At 46.2% G+C, this 16607-nt stretch overlaps 1 protein-coding gene across 1 annotated transcript in view; it reads right to left on the minus strand.

The window, feature by feature from the left end:
- Positions 1–16607, minus strand: part of LOC124722941 (rho guanine nucleotide exchange factor 17) — a 649460-nt gene that overhangs the window by 276854 nt on the left and 355999 nt on the right. Inside the window, exon 3 of the mRNA XM_047248104.1 lies at positions 3873–3950. The gene's annotated coding sequence lies outside the window, so the exon portion shown is untranslated. The remainder of the gene's footprint in view (positions 1–3872; positions 3951–16607) is intronic.

Here is a 16607-nt window from a genome sequence, read left to right on the forward strand (position 1 = left end):
CGATGCCACACAGCCAGCCTCCACATTTACCCTCCGCCTCGTGCGCCGCGAACGCCGCTGAACCCGCCACTCCCCTTGGGGAGAGGGAGGCCCAACCGCGCCCGGTACCCGCGAAGATGTCTCGACAGCAGGGACAGTGGGTGAAGCATGTAACACCTGGGGTGTACCATGCGACGCACCAGACTCCCCACTGCCGCTACACTCCGAGGCAGCAGCCTGAAGACGGCTGACCGCGGCCATCAACACGCTCAGCTGTTCGCGAACAGTGGCCAGCTCCTCCTGCGACCGTACACGGCAGTCACACATCCTATCCATCCTAAGGAATCAATTTACTGTAGAGAGTTAATCAACTTTTAACTAGACTGCTAATTCACTAAAGGCGGCTGATTGTTGACTAAACTGTGATTGCTAGCCACTTCTTGTAGAAAACAATGAAAATAGCACTACCTGTCTCTGGACTGTATTGAAAACAAACACTAGCACTACTGGCACTATAGTTGACTAAAGGGACTCTCTCTGACTGTATTCAAAACAAACACGAAATCTAGGTAACACTATTACTAGCACTCGACAATTAAAGCTTCCTAAAAGCAAAAACACACGGAAGAAGAAGTGACACGATGGTGGTGAAGGGGAGGATTGAGATGGCCTAAGTTGAGAAGCAGGCATTGAAATCAAGCATGTTATGTTCAGGGTGGTCTACTTTGGCAGTGTCCACTCATCCTGGCGGACAGCTGGTTAACAATATAAAAAGGTGTGCAATAGTTGTAGCAGAACTAGTATACGACATGTCTGCTTTCACAGGTAGCACAGCCTTTGATGGGGTAAGATAAGCCTGTGACAGGACTGGGATAGGAAGTGCTGTGTGAGAGGATTTCACGATCCCTGATGGTGTCCCAGATATGTTCCACTGAGATTGGATCAGTTGGATTTGGGTCCAAGACCTCAACTTGAGTTCACTATCATGCTCCTAAAATGACTGTAGCACGATTCTGGCCAAGTAACTTGGAGAGTTATGCTGCTGGCAGATGAAATTGTCATCATGGAAGACATCAAGCGTGAACAGATGCAGGTGGTTTGAAAAAATGTTCACACAGTACTACCACACGTGCCATGGAGCCCAGATAAATACCCCCCACTGCATAATATTTCCGCTACTGGCCTGTGTCCGTGGTGCGATGCATGTTCTGAGCAGCTGTTCACCTGGATAATGGTGTATCTGGATACGGTCACTAATCTAGTGTAATGAGAAACATTTTTCATCTGACCACACGACACGTTTCTATTGATCTGCAGTCCAATCTCAATGATCCCATGCCCACTGCAACCGTAATTAACGATGTCGTTCGGCCAATTTGGTAACACATAGGGGATGTCTGCTGCAGAGTCTCATGTTCAACAACGGGCACTGAATGATGTGCTCTGAAACACTTGTGCCTCCACCAGCACTGTACTCTGTCGTCAAATTTACCACAGATCGCCATCTGTCCAGCTTTTCGGAGGGGTCAAGCCTCTAACCTCTACGTCCTTGGAAGTCCAAACCTTATCTAAGACCCTGCCGCCTACTAATGGTTTTACCGTCCTAGAACCGCTTTCCACAGATGCTCAGTGGCACGTGAACAGCCGTCCAGTTTCGTTGTTTCTGAGATGCTCGTAACCAGGCAATGGGTAATAACAGTCTGCCTCTTCGTCACAGTCGCTTTGTCAGTGGAATTCCCCATTTGTTAGAATGATTCCTCATTCCTCTCTGCTCTCATATATGTATATACGCGACAAGGGTACACTATGTGATCAAAAGTATCCGGACACATGGCTGAAAATGATTTACAAGTTCGTGGCGCCCTCCATCGGTAATGCTGGAATTCAGTAAGGTGTTGGTCCACCCTCAGCCTTGATGACAGCTTCCACTCTCGCAGGCATACGTTCAATCAGGTGCTTGAAAGTTTCTTGGGGAATGGTAGCCCATTCTTCACGGAGTGCTGCACTGAGGAGAGGTATCGATGTCGGTCGGTGAGGCATGGCACGTAGTCGGCGTTCCAAAACATTCCAAAGGTGTTCTGTAGGATTCAGGTCAGTACTCTGCGCACGCCAATCCATTACAGGGACGTTACTGACGTGTAACCACTCCGCCACAGACCGTGACTCATGAACAGGTGCTTGATCGTGTTGAAAGATGCAATCGCCACCCCCGAATTGCTCTTCAACAGTGGAAAGCAAGAAGGTGCTTAACATCAATCTAGGCCTGTGCTGTGATAGTGCCACGGAAAACAACAAGGTGTGTAAGCCCGCTCCATGAAAAACACGACCACACCATAACACCACCGCCTCCGAATTTTACTGTTGTCTCTACACACTCTGGCAGATGACGTTTACCAGGCATTCGCCATACCCATACCCTGCCATCGGATCGCCACATTGTGTACCGTGATTCGTCACTCCACACAACGTTTTTCCATTGTTCAATCCTCCAATGTTTACGGTCCTTACACCAAGCGAGGCGTCGTTTAGTATTTACCGGCGCGATGTGTGCCATATGAGCAGCGGCTCGACCATGAAATCCAAGTTTTCTCACCTCCCGTCTAACTGTCATAGTACTTGCAGTGGATCCTGATGCAGTTTGGAATTCCTGTGCGATGGTCTGGATAGATGTCTGCTTATTACACATTACGACCCTCTTCAGCTGTCGGTGGTCTCTGTCAGTCAGCAGACGAGGTCGACCTGTACACTTTTGTGCTGTACGTGTCCCTCCACGTTTCCATTTCAGTATCACATCGGAAATGGTGGACCTAGGGATGTTTCGGCTCTAAGCATTATGGGACTTAACATCTGAGGTCATCAGTCCCCTAGACTTAGAACTACTTAAACCTAAATAACCTAAGGACATCACACACATCCATGCCCGAGGCAGGATTCGAACCTGCGACAGTAGCAGCAGCGCTGTTCCGGACTGAAGCGCCTAGAACCGCACGGTCACAGCGGCCGGCGGGATGTTTAGGAGTGTGGAAATCTCGCGTACAGACACATGACAGAAGTGACACCCAATCACCTGACCACGTTCGAAGTCCGCAGAGCGTCCCATTCTGCTCTCTCATGATGTCTAATGACTCCTGGCAGTAGGTGGCACCACAATGCACCCAATATGAAAAACGTATTTTTTTGGGGGGGGGGGGGGTCCGGATACTTTTGATCACATAGCGTGGCCGTTGTGTCTCGACAGCTGTCCCAGGAGCAGCAGAGTTTTCCCAAGTTCGTACAGATATGAAGTATCTGAACAAGGACGCCCATACGATAGTTCGTAGGGTGGGGGAGGCCCTAGACATGGGGATATGGAGTACTTTTAATATTTTACTATACAAATGGCGACTTGTAAGTAGCCATAAAAATGTTTCTTCCGATCTTGTTAAAAACCTATGTAATACCGACTTTTAAATCATCGTCTTGAAAGACAAACACCTGACTACATTATACTTACTTTTTTTCTGTCCCAAAGAGCTAGGGATGGATCGCCCTACCATCTTGTCCACGGGTATGGACGCCCTAGAATCTGAACTACATATAAAGTAAGCTGCGCCATTTCCTTCTAGTAACGTGCGTTTGAAGTATCCGTTTTCGTAATTGGTTCTTATTCCCAGAGGACAGAAACGGAGATATGTAAGTTGTAAACTGTGTACACATCTGCACTATCATATTCAAACAGAACATTTCAGTTTTCTACAATTTTACTGGAAGGTTCCTTTCCGATTCCTGATTAGTGATTTGAAGCTTGATGAACCAAAACTGTGGCCACTGCCCACGATGAAACTCAATGCCGCAGCTGCCGAGACACAACGGCCACGTTTAGCAGCTATCCTTGGCGTACCATAGAGGCTCACCTGGTAGAATATTTCGTCCACCAGCGCGGAATCGACCAGACCAGCGTTTTCCGGACTCTTCAGCTGCTTCAGGTATTTCTGAAACAATACAGAAGAAAAAAATTACTAGAAGGAATATCAGTAGCTTGTTTGGGAAGAGCTAATGTCGGGCCTACTACATTTAGCGAAACCTTATCGCCTGTTAGCCACCTGCTCATTGCTTACACGACTATAAACTTGGCTGCTATCAGAATTCTTTGAATTCCGCAATATGCACACAAGTTTGCAACACTGTAGATTACGGCAAACTGTACAGGCTTTTCTCAGACGCTTGAGCAGTACATTGTTGGCATAGAGAATGTAATATAAAGGTATAGATCAGGTCTTCAAGCTCGATTATTCACTATTCTTATAGAACTTTATGTTGAAAATCCGCTTTCAGGAACTCTTATATTTTATCTACTATTAACAATACATTTTGAAGCTATAGCTACGCCACCAGGTATAGGGTGTTAGAATTATGTATTTTTCTATAAAAGAGTGTTCAGATTAACTCACAATAAAGGGTTACACGACATTAGAGTTTTAATGCCATTAGAATATTTATGATTCTCCGTAATGAAAAAATAAATTAGTTGTTATAGCCTATTTATTGTGAACGACATATGGTATGCTTTGTCCCTCACAATACAGGCTGAGTCAAAAGTCGCAGTACACCCCGTTATGTCAAAAGCCCTGTATGAATGGAGAAACCCGAACACTCCAGTAACGCAAGGGTGACGTAGTCCATCTTTTATGGTATGTACCGAACTTGGGCGCCATCTTGAAATCGACCATCTTGAATCTAAGTCAATTTTTTTTAATGGAAAGGGGGTCGTGTGAAATATCAAATAACTTCAGCTTTCTCTGACAAGTTCATTACTGTAAACAGATTCGAAGTAGTAGTTAAGGTTCAAAAGTTGCAACACATCTTGATTGGAATTACAGGTTGGACTTTTCTCCATAAATGACAGTCATTTACTGTGTTCAACATGCTATCTGCCTCAGTAAATGCACATTTGAAGGCGCTGAATCCAGTCGTCATGCACTCGTAGAAAGATTTCCACAGAAATGCTGGCACAGGCTTCTTTAGTGCGTTGCTCGAGATGGTGTCTGTTTCTTATTTTCTCTGCATATATGAGTTGCTTTAAATGACTCCACAGATAACAGTCAACTGGTGTGGGATCTGGGTGGTCATTCCACAGAGCCATGTCGGCCAACCCAATGACCAGCAAATTGACCATATATCCACAGACGAAAATTTGCACCGTAGTGTGGTGGAGATCCATCCTGTTGAAAGCAAGAGGGAAAGCTGCCAACTTCATCCAGAACTACGGGAAACACCACTTCTTGGAGCATTTACAGGTAGCGTTGAGCATTTAGGTTCTGGTCAATGAAAATGGGTCCATTTACATGGGTATCCCAATTCCACACTACACCATAATCTTTATGTCACCAACTACCTTGGAAGGTTCCATCGAGTGCGGATTCTGTTAAGGCATTCGGCCACCCTCTACCAACAGCGATTGCCAGATCCAGACTAAGATGCCGACCCCGAGCAGATACGGAACAAGGCCAGGAAAAATGAGGAGGAGAAGAAGAAGAAGAAGAAGAAGAAGAAGAAGAAGAAATGATTTATCGCCAATAGTGTATGCCCTAATCGAACAGTGATGGATATCTCTGGCTATTTATGAGCAGTATGTTACATTTATTTACTTTCAGTGTCAACTACTTGTACGTGCGCGAATCGTTGCTCCTCTACACTTCGTCACTGTAGTCTTCTGACGTTGCAACTTTCCTACGGACAGCAGCATCGCCCCTGAGCGTATGGGCAACAACGCACTTGCCCGCCGGCCGCTGCAGCGCGCGTCGTGCGGTTCTGCGATTTCCGCGGGTTACAACGCACTGGCCCGCCGAAAGCCGCGGTGTGTGGACTAGGTCAGTGATTTGTTCTGCGGGTCCCGTGGCAGTACTCACTCTCTCAGTCGTTTCGCTAAGAATATGCGGTTGGACGGAAGGTGTTTATTCCAGTTTTGGAAATAATAAACCAAAATGGAAGTACCTGCAGAAGGTGCTGTGGTACGCCAGTTGAAGAAGGAAAGGCTTCGCAGAAGCAGAAAACACATATACTAGGTTCACCCTATAATAGTACTTGAATTATGTAACCATTACGGCACCTCAACTCAACCTTTCGATAACAGCAATATTCTACTGAGTTTCTGTAAAGTAGTTGACATATTTCTGAGACAACATTCAGATTTGATTTCATTAATGTAGAGGTACTTTGATACATCGATATGTTTATGTTGCAATGATATTATTCTTATGTGTATTCTTTTTTTTGTCACTATGATCTTTGACGTACTCGTAACTCTTGATTTTTGGGCGCGTAAGCGATTATTAGAGTTAGAGAGTCGGACCTTGAGAAAGTCAAGTCTTGATCGTCATGTGGGAAAGACGCATATTGTAGCCAGTTTATAAAATGTGAACTTTAACAGTGAGGAAGATGTTTAAGTCAAGTCTTGATCGTCATGTGGGAAAGACGCATATTGTAGCCAGTTTATAAAATGTGAACTTTAACAGTGAGGAAGATGTTTTCAAGTATGTTTTGCATTGTGAAGTGATGTTTTGTGTGTTACGTGATATTGCAGTAAAAGTAATAAAAAAGAAGTGTAACTTAAACTCGGAGTGCTGATTACTTTTATACATCACCATTGTACTGCAAAAGTGTAATCTTCAAGAATGGTTTGTGAAGCGCATCTACAAAACTTTTGAATATCGCAGAATGAAACCTAGGCCTCTTTGCATCCGAGCTTGGAATCATCACCACCTAGATTTTCGACGATTGAGCCATGATTCTACAACGAGACCAGCGTGGGAAACAGGAAAAGATGAGTGCCTAATTTATTCATTATTACATGAAATGAATTTATTAACTGTGCTCTAATGACATCTGCCACATAATAACTTTGCTGTTGCCCGAAAATGCAGTACTTAGCAGCGTGAGCAACACCACAATCATTATTAAATTTTGACCTTTGTTGTGGTAGGGTTATTAGAACCCTTTCCCAGATAAGAGAAATATCAATGGGTCTTTCATGACTTTGTACAAGAGGTTAACAAAATATGAGGATAATTTTTTTTAAATTACAACAGAACGTCAGCATCTTGCTTCGACAAATTACTTTGAAAATTAGGGGAACAGTAACTGGAACGACGTCAAAATTGCGCTCATATATAGATCCTGAAGAAAACCTACTGGTATCAATAATATAAGCATGTTACCGTTCTACTTAAATAATTTAATATCATCAGATGATCTGTGTTACGTGTTTCGAAAGGTTCAGATCTGTTAGTTATTAGGAGATACTAGATGCCCTCTCGAATACACTCCTGGAAATGGAAAAAAGAACACATTGACACCGGTGTGTCAGACCCACCATACTTGCTCCGGACACTGCGAGAGGGCTGTACAAGCAATGATCACACACACGGCACAGCGGACACACCAGGAACCGCGGTGTTGGCCGTCGAATGGCGCTAGCTGCGCAGCATTTGTGCACCGCCGCCGTCAGTGTCAGCCAGTTTGCCGTGGCATACAGAGCTCCATCGCAGTCTTTAACACTGGGAGCATGCCGCGACAGCGTGGACGTGAATCGTATGTGCAGTTGACGGACTTTGAGCGAGGGCGTATAGTGGGCATGCGGGAGGCCGGGTGGACGTACCGCCGAATTGCTCAACACGTGGGGCGTGAGGTCTCCACAGTACATCGATGTTGTCGCCAGTGGTCGGCGGAAGGTGCACGTGCCCGTCGACCTGGGACCGGACCGCAGCGACGCACGGATGCACGCCAAGACCGTAGGATCCTACGCAGTGCCGTAGGGGACCGCACCGCCACTTCCCAGCAAATTAGGGACACTGTTGCTCCTGGGGTATCGGCGAGGACCATTCGCAACCGTCTCCATGAAGCTGGGCTACGGTCCCGCACACCGTTAGGCCGTCTTCCGCTCACGCCCCAACATCGTGCAGCCCGCCTCCAGTGGTGTCGCGACAGGCGTGAATGGAGGGACGAATGGAGACGTGTCGTCTTCAGCGATGAGAGTCGCTTCTGCCTTGGTGCCAATGATGGTCGTATGCGTGTTTGGCGCCGTGCAGGTGAGCGCCACAATCAGGACTGCATACGACTGAGGCACACAGGGCCAACACCCGGCATCATGGTGTGGGGAGCGATCTCCTACACTGGCCGTACACCACTGGTGATCGTCGAGGGGACACTGAATAGTGCACGGTACATCCAAACCGTCATCGAACCCATCGTTCTACCATTCCTAGACCGGCAAGGGAACTTGCTGTTCCAACAGGACAATGCACGTCCGCATGTATCCCGTGCCACCCAACGTGCTCTAGAAGGTGTAAGTCAACTACCCTGGCCAGCAAGATCTCCGGATCTGTCCCCCATTGAGCATGTTTGGGACTGGATGAAGCGTCGTCTCACGCGGTCTGCACGTCCAGCACGAACGCTGGTCCAACTGAGGCGCCAGGTGGAAATGGCATGGCAAGCCGTTCCACAGGACTACATCCAGCATCTCTACGATCGTCTCCATGGGCGAATAGCAGCCTGCATTGCTGCGAAAGGTGGATATACACTGTACTAGTGCCGACATTGTGCATGCTCTGTTGCCTGTGTCTATGTGCCTGTGGTTCTGTCAGTGTGATCATGTGATGTATCTGACCCCAGGAATGTGTCAATAAAGTTTCCCCTTCCTGGGACAATGAATTCACGGTGTTCTTGTTTCAATTTCCAGGAGTGTAGATTCTCCAGCTAACTGTACTACGTAATTTTCATAAAAAACATTCAAAACAATCTCAACACTGGCAAAATTTTAACTGCGTGATTGTATAACTGACAAAATTCTGCGTGCAATAGACTCGGCAAGTACTTTTCCGGAGATATGTGCCAGCAGAAACGCACAGGTCACTCAATTCAATCGAATTACTGGCCGTTAGTTCGTTGGTGCGGAGCTGGATCTCGACAGCGCACCAAACGTGTTCCATAGGGTGCAGATTAGGCGAATTCGGTAGGAAATTAATTTAACTATCGTACTCCTAAAATAGCTGCAACACGAGCTTCACCTGTCACACAGATAGCTATGCTGCTGAATGATGTCATTGCTGCCAGAAAAAAAACATCAAGCATTAAGGGATGCGGGTGGGCCACAGTAATGTTCACACATTCCACAGCTATCATGGTGCCTTTTTTTTAACTCTTTATTTCAACAACAAATGCTTCATGAGAAAGCCGGCCGAAGTGGCCGTGCGGTTAAAGGCGCTGCAGTCTGGAACCGCAAGACCGCTACGGTCGCAGGTTCGAATCCTGCCTCGGGCATGGATGTTTGTGATGTCCTTAGGTTAGTTAGGTTTAACTAGTTCTAAGTTCTAGGGGACTAATGACCTCAGCAGTTGAGTCCCATAGTGCTCAGAGCCATTTGAACCATTTTTTTCATGAGAAACTTACCACCTAATACATTAGAGGGTCCTAATTTATACCAATGATTACAATACTGCATCATTTGTTAATTAGTTACTAGGTATGTTAATTGTTTGACTTCCCCTATGGGCATTCTAAGTCCTCCCAGTGTTAGTTCTACTATTAATCTACGCTGCCTGCAGCGTTACATGCGTGCCAGCAAATGCCCCTGGTTCCGGACTGGCCCAGAGTCGCTGCAGTTTTATACTAGTGGTGTTATCCTAACTTATCCTACTCTAATCCTACTGTCGAATCCGGTGTGTGTCCAGTTCGGTCAGAATGTGCACCCTCCTTCTAGTCCTAGACGTGGCGGATCCCAGCCGTGAAGCGGCTGGCCAAATCCACGCCCGGGCGGAAAGGGACAGGTGCACAGAGTCTGATCCCGTTTAAGTCTGGTTTAATCTACAGGGTGGCGCAGGGGAACGGGAAATTTTGAACGTTACAGTTGGCAGCACTGTAGCGCCAGCAGATGTTCGAAAATTTCCACAACTGATGTGAACGCATTGCCATTTAGTAATAATGGAGAATTGGACTGGTGCGGAACGTGCAGTAGCTGTTAGTGCGTTTTACAAAAATGGTGATAGTGCGACTGCCGCGCAGAGGACATTTCGACAGCATTACCAGCTTCGACGTCATGGACGTGTCCCATCTGCGCATGCGATTACAATGTGGGTGCGTAATTTTGAAGAAACAGGATCTGCCTTGAAAAAGAAACCTCCAGGTGGCATTCCAACGGTACGTACCCCAGAGAACATTGCAGCTGCTAGAGCTGCAATCGAGAGAAGTCCTCGCCGCTCCGTTCGACAGCATGCATCTTCGCTAAGGATTAAGCGACGAAGCTTACAAAGAATACTGCACGAATTGGACTTCCATCCCTATAAGATGCAGATTGTGCAACACTTACATGAACGAGACCCAGCATCACATATGGAGTTTAGTAGTCAGATATTGGCTAAAATCAACGAGGACGCGAATTTCCTTGGTAACTTATGGATATCAGACGAAGCCCATTTCCACCTGAACGGATTCGTGAACAAACAGAATTTTAGTTATTGGGCACAGGACAATCCTTGTGAGTTTCACCAGCGACCACTACATAGCGCCAAGGTCACAATATGGTGTGCTGTATCATGTCGTGGTGTTATCGGCGTTTATTTTTTTGAACGTGAGGATGGTAGTGCAGTGACAGTAACATCCGCTCGATATGTTGAAATGCTTCAAACATTCTTTACTCCGAGACTGTACGAGCTTAATCTTAACGTCGAAAACATGTGGTTTCAGCAGGACGGAGCCACGTCACACACTGCTCGACAATCGATGGCAGCAGTTCGTCAATTGTTTGGAAGACGCATTATTTCACGTAACGGTGACATTGCATGGCCTGCGAGATCCCCTGATCTTAGTGTGTGCGACTTCTTCCTGTGGGGATATTTTAAAGGCAAGGTGTACCATACACGTCCTGCAACAATCCATGAACTGAAGGAGAACATTGAAAACGAAAGCACTGCCATTCCCCAAGATTTGCTACACCGCGCATTCCAGAGTTTTCATAACAGGCTGTTAGAGTGTGAACCGAATGGGAGCACATCTTTCCGATGTCATCTTTAAAAAGTAAAGATACACTTTTGGACATTTTGATTGTAAAGACATACTGAATAATGACATACTGAGGACATTCACTTTCGTTAATAAATTACTAGTTTTACGAATTTATTCATGGAAATGACGTTATTTCGAAATTTCCCGTTTCCCTGCGCCACCCTGTATTATTGATTGTTCCTTAGGTATTGTTTTAGTACTTTGTTTGATATCTCATCAGCAAGGTTGTTTAAGATTTGTAAATGGTCCTCATGCCTGAGCAGGTGGTACGTGTCATTATTTGGTAACTGAAGTCTTAATTGTGATGCGACGTCGTCGAAGAGGTGGCACTCATACACCACATGGTCCGGGGTGCCCTGTGAAGCCCCACAGTCACACGTTGGTGTAGCCCGTTTCCCAAACCGGTATAGGTATGCCGGATAGGGTCCATGTCCGGTAAGAAAGTGCAGCAGTCCTCTTGACGGCTTGAGATGTTTGAGCTGGAGTCGCTCCTTGATATTAGGCAACAGTTCGTGTGTTCGACGACCTGTTTTGTCATTATCCCATTGCTCCTGCAATAGCTCCTCCCCCCTATGTTTAATTTCAGATTTAGTGCCCAAGTGTGTCCCCATCAGTTCAAATTTTTTATCCCTTTTTCCCTCTTGAACCCAATACCATGCAGCCTGTTTCCTCATTTTGATATCCAGGGGACAAAGCCCCATTATTACTAGTAGCGCCCCTCCCGGTGTCGTCCTGTATGCCCCTACAGAAGGCAGGAGCATATTTCGCTGCACTCTCCTAACGGCCGTGGCGGGCATGACCCTCGTGAGCCTGTGAGCCCAGACTCCTGACCCGTATCCTACAATTGATGTTAAAATGCTGTTATGATACAATTTTATTAGGTCAGGTGGCAAGTGAAATCGCTTATGTCCAATCCCCATCAAGTTGTTTAATGTTTCCAGGGATCTCTGTGTCACTGTGTCAATATGTGATGTATAGCTCCACTTCTCATCGACGACAACGCCTAGATATCGGGCCTTACGGCGCCGAAGAATTGGCGAGCGGTCTATTCTTACCGCAGGATTCCTGATTCATTGTCTCTTGTGTAGCAAGTATGTGGACTTACTAGGTGATATCGTCATTTTGGTATTGTGACCCATGTAGTTGGAATGGATATGGCCCTTTCAATTTTAGGTTCCAACTCTTCGTGGCTACGACCGCCAACCAGCAGGAAGAGAACGTCTGCGTAGGCTACGCCCTCTAGCACATCATCGCTAGTCTGCAGATTATCTAGGAGTGACCAGAATGAGATTTTCACTTTGCAGCGGAGTGTGCGCTGATATGAAACTTCCTGGCTATTAAAACTGTGTGCCGGACCGAGACTCGAACTCGGGACGAAATGTTCCAAGGCTTGACAAAATTATCTTAGAGAAATTCTGAAGTAGTTGTGTCTGTGAATGGCTGTTTGTTAGTTCAGCACATCATCACGAAATCTTATTTTGTGTAAGTATATCTTCAGCTTGTTTGAGTATCTTCGCTTGTTTTCTGTGTTCAGTATTTATTTCATCTGAACTTGCAACCACAGTCAACACAGAAGCGTCATATTGCACAAAGCAAAGCTAACAGTTCAAGTCGTAATCATAAGGTTTTGATTAACACCTTGGTAAAGTAACGTTCCATTATAAATCTGTTGTTGGTATGCACTTACATGTCTACGGTCCTAGTACAGATTGAAAATCAAGCGCCACAGCACCTTAGCACACCGTTAGAAAGGCCAAAACAAAATAGCAAAACCAATCGATAAAGTAGAATATTGTGCTCCAATTCATTTTATGAATCTGAAGAGGAACAGCATAGCATTTACTCATTTAAAATGATGCGACACATGTACCCGACAGAAACTTCGACATCGATTCATCTGACTGGTGCGTCGGGGCTGCTGTAGCGTCTGAGGGCAGCCAACCCCTTCGACACACCTTAGATGGGATTGCCTGCCGTCAGGCGCTACAACAGCCGCGAAGCACCACTCACCTGAATCGATGTTAAAGTTCCTGACAAGCAAATTTTTAAAATGCTCAACAAAGGTGCGAGGGTTGCATCAAGGGTGTTGCCGAACTGGGGGTTCTTACAGGGACCGTTTGGCATTTTCTTCACACACATGTCCACATCGCACCTGCTCGCGATTACGTCACAAGAGGGCACGTAACAGGAGGGCTGAAAAAGTATAAATACCCTTTGTTGCTTTGGATCACGTTTAAATTTCGTGGAAGGTTTTGAACGGTCCCTAGTGCTTTCACACCGTATACCAGAGCAAAAATTGCGGTCGCACTACACTCCAAACAGGTCATATAATATTTAATGGGGCTGCACCTCCACAATGTCCTTAGAATCGGGTTGAATCGTCTAGTGGTGGGGGGGGGGGGGGGGGGAATCAGTAGTGTCGAACATTGTCAACAATGTCATGCTGCTGTTCCTCGCACTGCTAATTGTCATTTTCGATCCCGAAATATATGGGAATCAGCGCCCTAAGGGAGAGGGTGGTTTCATTGACTCCCTTTATGCCACCGTCTGATGGTTTTTAGGGTCTAGAGGTGGTACATCTGAAACGTTTTCCTCTGATACCCACAAGCAAAGCGCGTGATTTCAACGCTGGGGGTCACTGTTCTAATTTCCATCGCAGAGGCGTCCATCGTGTGACACGTTCACTGCAGCATTGGGCAGAATGTTGATGAAATTTGTGTCAATATGATACCAGTAACATACCTTGCACCTCATATGAACGTCTTGTCTGTGGCGTTTCTTTCTCATGTATCGACATGTAGCTGTTTCAAGCGTCGCCGAGCCCGAGGGCGTCGTCGCAGGGCGCCAGGCTTCTGCGCAGTTACAGGAGAAGGCTGTAGGCCCGTTGGAGCCAGATTTCACGCTTATGCGTTGCAATGGGAGACACTTACGGGGCTTCAAAAAAGTGGTCATTGAATCTTGTTGGGCAGTATATAATGACGGGGGCCAAAAAACTAAGTAAGGCTTGAATTACAAAAGGGAAAGGATATACACCGAACTGCACCCGGAATTTTATGAGTATTTCAACAATAAAATGCTTCGTAGGGATAGGAGCTACTCAAATAATACTATATTGCCCCTCTGAGTAATGGACACAGAAATCAAAGTCTCTGGACAACAGGCTTATTGGGATATTCAAAGTTCATTTAATTTATACTCCTCGTAAAATACACCGAAGGAAAAAATCGCAACACAAAAAAAGTAGAGTAATGAAATTTCGGGAATACATTTCTCTAGGTAACATATCTAGGTGATTAACAATGCAAGACCACAGGTTAATGTAAGCGCGAGATAAGCTATCGCAAATGCGGATTGCTGGAACATTACTGACTGGTATAACCGCCAGAATGTTGAATGCAAGCATGCAAACTTGTGTTGTTTAGGTGCTGGATGTCAGTTTGTGGAATGGAGATCCGTGCCTGTTGCACTTGGTCGATCAATTCAGGGACGGTTAGTGCCGTTTGTGGATGACGCTGGATTTGTCGTCCGATGACGCCCAGTACGTGCTCGATTGGAGACAGATCTGGTGATCGAGCAGGACACGGCAATATGTTGACACTTTGTAGCGCATGTTGAGTTACAGTAGGGGTGTGTGTGTGCGAGCGTTATCCTCTTGGAAAACACCACCTGGAATGTTGTCCACGAGCCCGCATCTCGTGGTCGTGCGGTAGCGTTCTCGCTTCCCACGCCCGGGTTCCCGGGTTCGATTCCCGGCGGGGTCAGGGATTTTCTCTGCCTCGTGATGGCTGGGTGTTGTGTGCTGTCCTTAGGTTAGTTAGGTTTAAGTAGTTCTAAGTTCTAGGGGACTGATGACCATAGATGTTAAGTCCCATAGTGCTCAGAGCCATTTGAACCATTTGTTGTCCACGAATGAGAGCACAATAGGTCGAATCGCCAGACTGACGCACAGACTTGCAGTCACGGTGCGCGGGATAACTCGAGAGTGCTCCTGCTGTCATACAATATCTCATCCCAGACCATAGCTCCAGGTGTAGGTCCAGTGTGTTGTGAACAGAGATAGGTTGGTTGCAGGACCTCAACTGGCCTTGTTCTAACCTACACACGGCCATCAGTTGCACCGAGGCAAAACCAGCTTTCATCAGAAAAAACATTAAACCTCCAACCTGCCCTCCAAGGAGCTCTCGCTTGACGCTACTGAAGTTGCAGACAGTGGTCATTTGGGGTCAGTGGAATGCAGGCTACAGGGCGTCTGGCTTTAAGCTGTCCTTGTGGTACCCGATTTGTAACAGTTCATTGCGCCACTGTGGTGTCAACTGCTGCTCAGATTGCTGCTGTAGATGCAGTACGATGCGCCTGAGCCATACGCCGAACACGATGGTCTTCCCTCTTGGTTGTCCTCCGTGCCTTTCCGGAGCCCGTTCTTCTTGCAACCGTACATTCTCGTGACCACCGCCGCCAGCAATCATGTACAGTGGCTACATTCCTGTCAAGGCTTCATGTACACGACCTCGTTCAAATTTAATGAGGTGCTGATAATGGCGTCTCTGTCCCATTAAAGACATTCTTGACTAACATCAACTCATCACGTCCAATCTCAAAGGTAACTAACGCTCACGACCGTTACAGTGTGTATTAAAGGAAACCTGATCTGCATCCTCATAGTGGTGGTACTAGAGTCACTCTTATGCGACTTGCGAAATTTGAATAGACATCATCTTGCAGATGTAGAAATACTCCTGCAAACTTCCGTTTGTGTTGCATAGCTCCTTCTTGGTGTTGCGATTTTTTTTCGTCAGTGTAGTTTGTGTCATAGATTTATCACTTTTCATTGTTTTTGGATATCCAATAACTTTAATCAATTAATAATTAACTGACTATGTATAAACGACCGTCAGCTCGTAAATCAGCCAGCCTGAGTACGGTTGTTGGGCAACTGTGAATAGAATCTCAGGTTTTGGACAGTCGAGCAATGTGTACAGACTGATGGCCTACACGTTGGGTTCGGAGCCAAGAGCGGTCCTATCTTTTGTTTCACAGAAGAGCGCCTGCCCAAGGCTCCGCTGTCAGCCAACACAAATACAGTACGGTGGCTTTGCACTCTCTTCATCGCGTCGCATGTCAAGAGTGGCGATGTTCAAATAGCTCTTTCTACGATGTATTACTCAAGTTGAAAGTATAAGGGGCGATCAAAAAGTTTCCGTTCGAAGGCCACACCAATCCCTTGCCTAAACGTCTGTGCTTGCGCTGGGTTATATACAGGGTTGTTACAAATGACTGAAGCGATTTCACAGCTCTACAATAACTTTATTATTTGAGATATTTTCACAATGCTTTGCACACACATACAAAAACTCAAAAAGTTTTTTTAGGCATTCACAAATGTTCGATATGTGCCCCTTTAGTGATTCGGCAGACATGTGGATGACGCTGGATTTGTCGTCCGATGACGCCCAGTACGTGCTCGATTGGAGACAGATCTGGTGATCGAGCAGGACAAGGCAATATGTTGACACTTTGTAGCGCATGTTGAGTTACAGCATGTCCCCATCAATGAGTTCGAAAGCATCGTTGATGCGAGCTCGCAGTTCTGC

This window comes from Schistocerca piceifrons, chromosome X, assembly GCF_021461385.2.
Source record: "Schistocerca piceifrons isolate TAMUIC-IGC-003096 chromosome X, iqSchPice1.1, whole genome shotgun sequence".
NCBI classification, from domain to species: Eukaryota; Metazoa; Arthropoda; class Insecta; order Orthoptera; family Acrididae; genus Schistocerca; species Schistocerca piceifrons.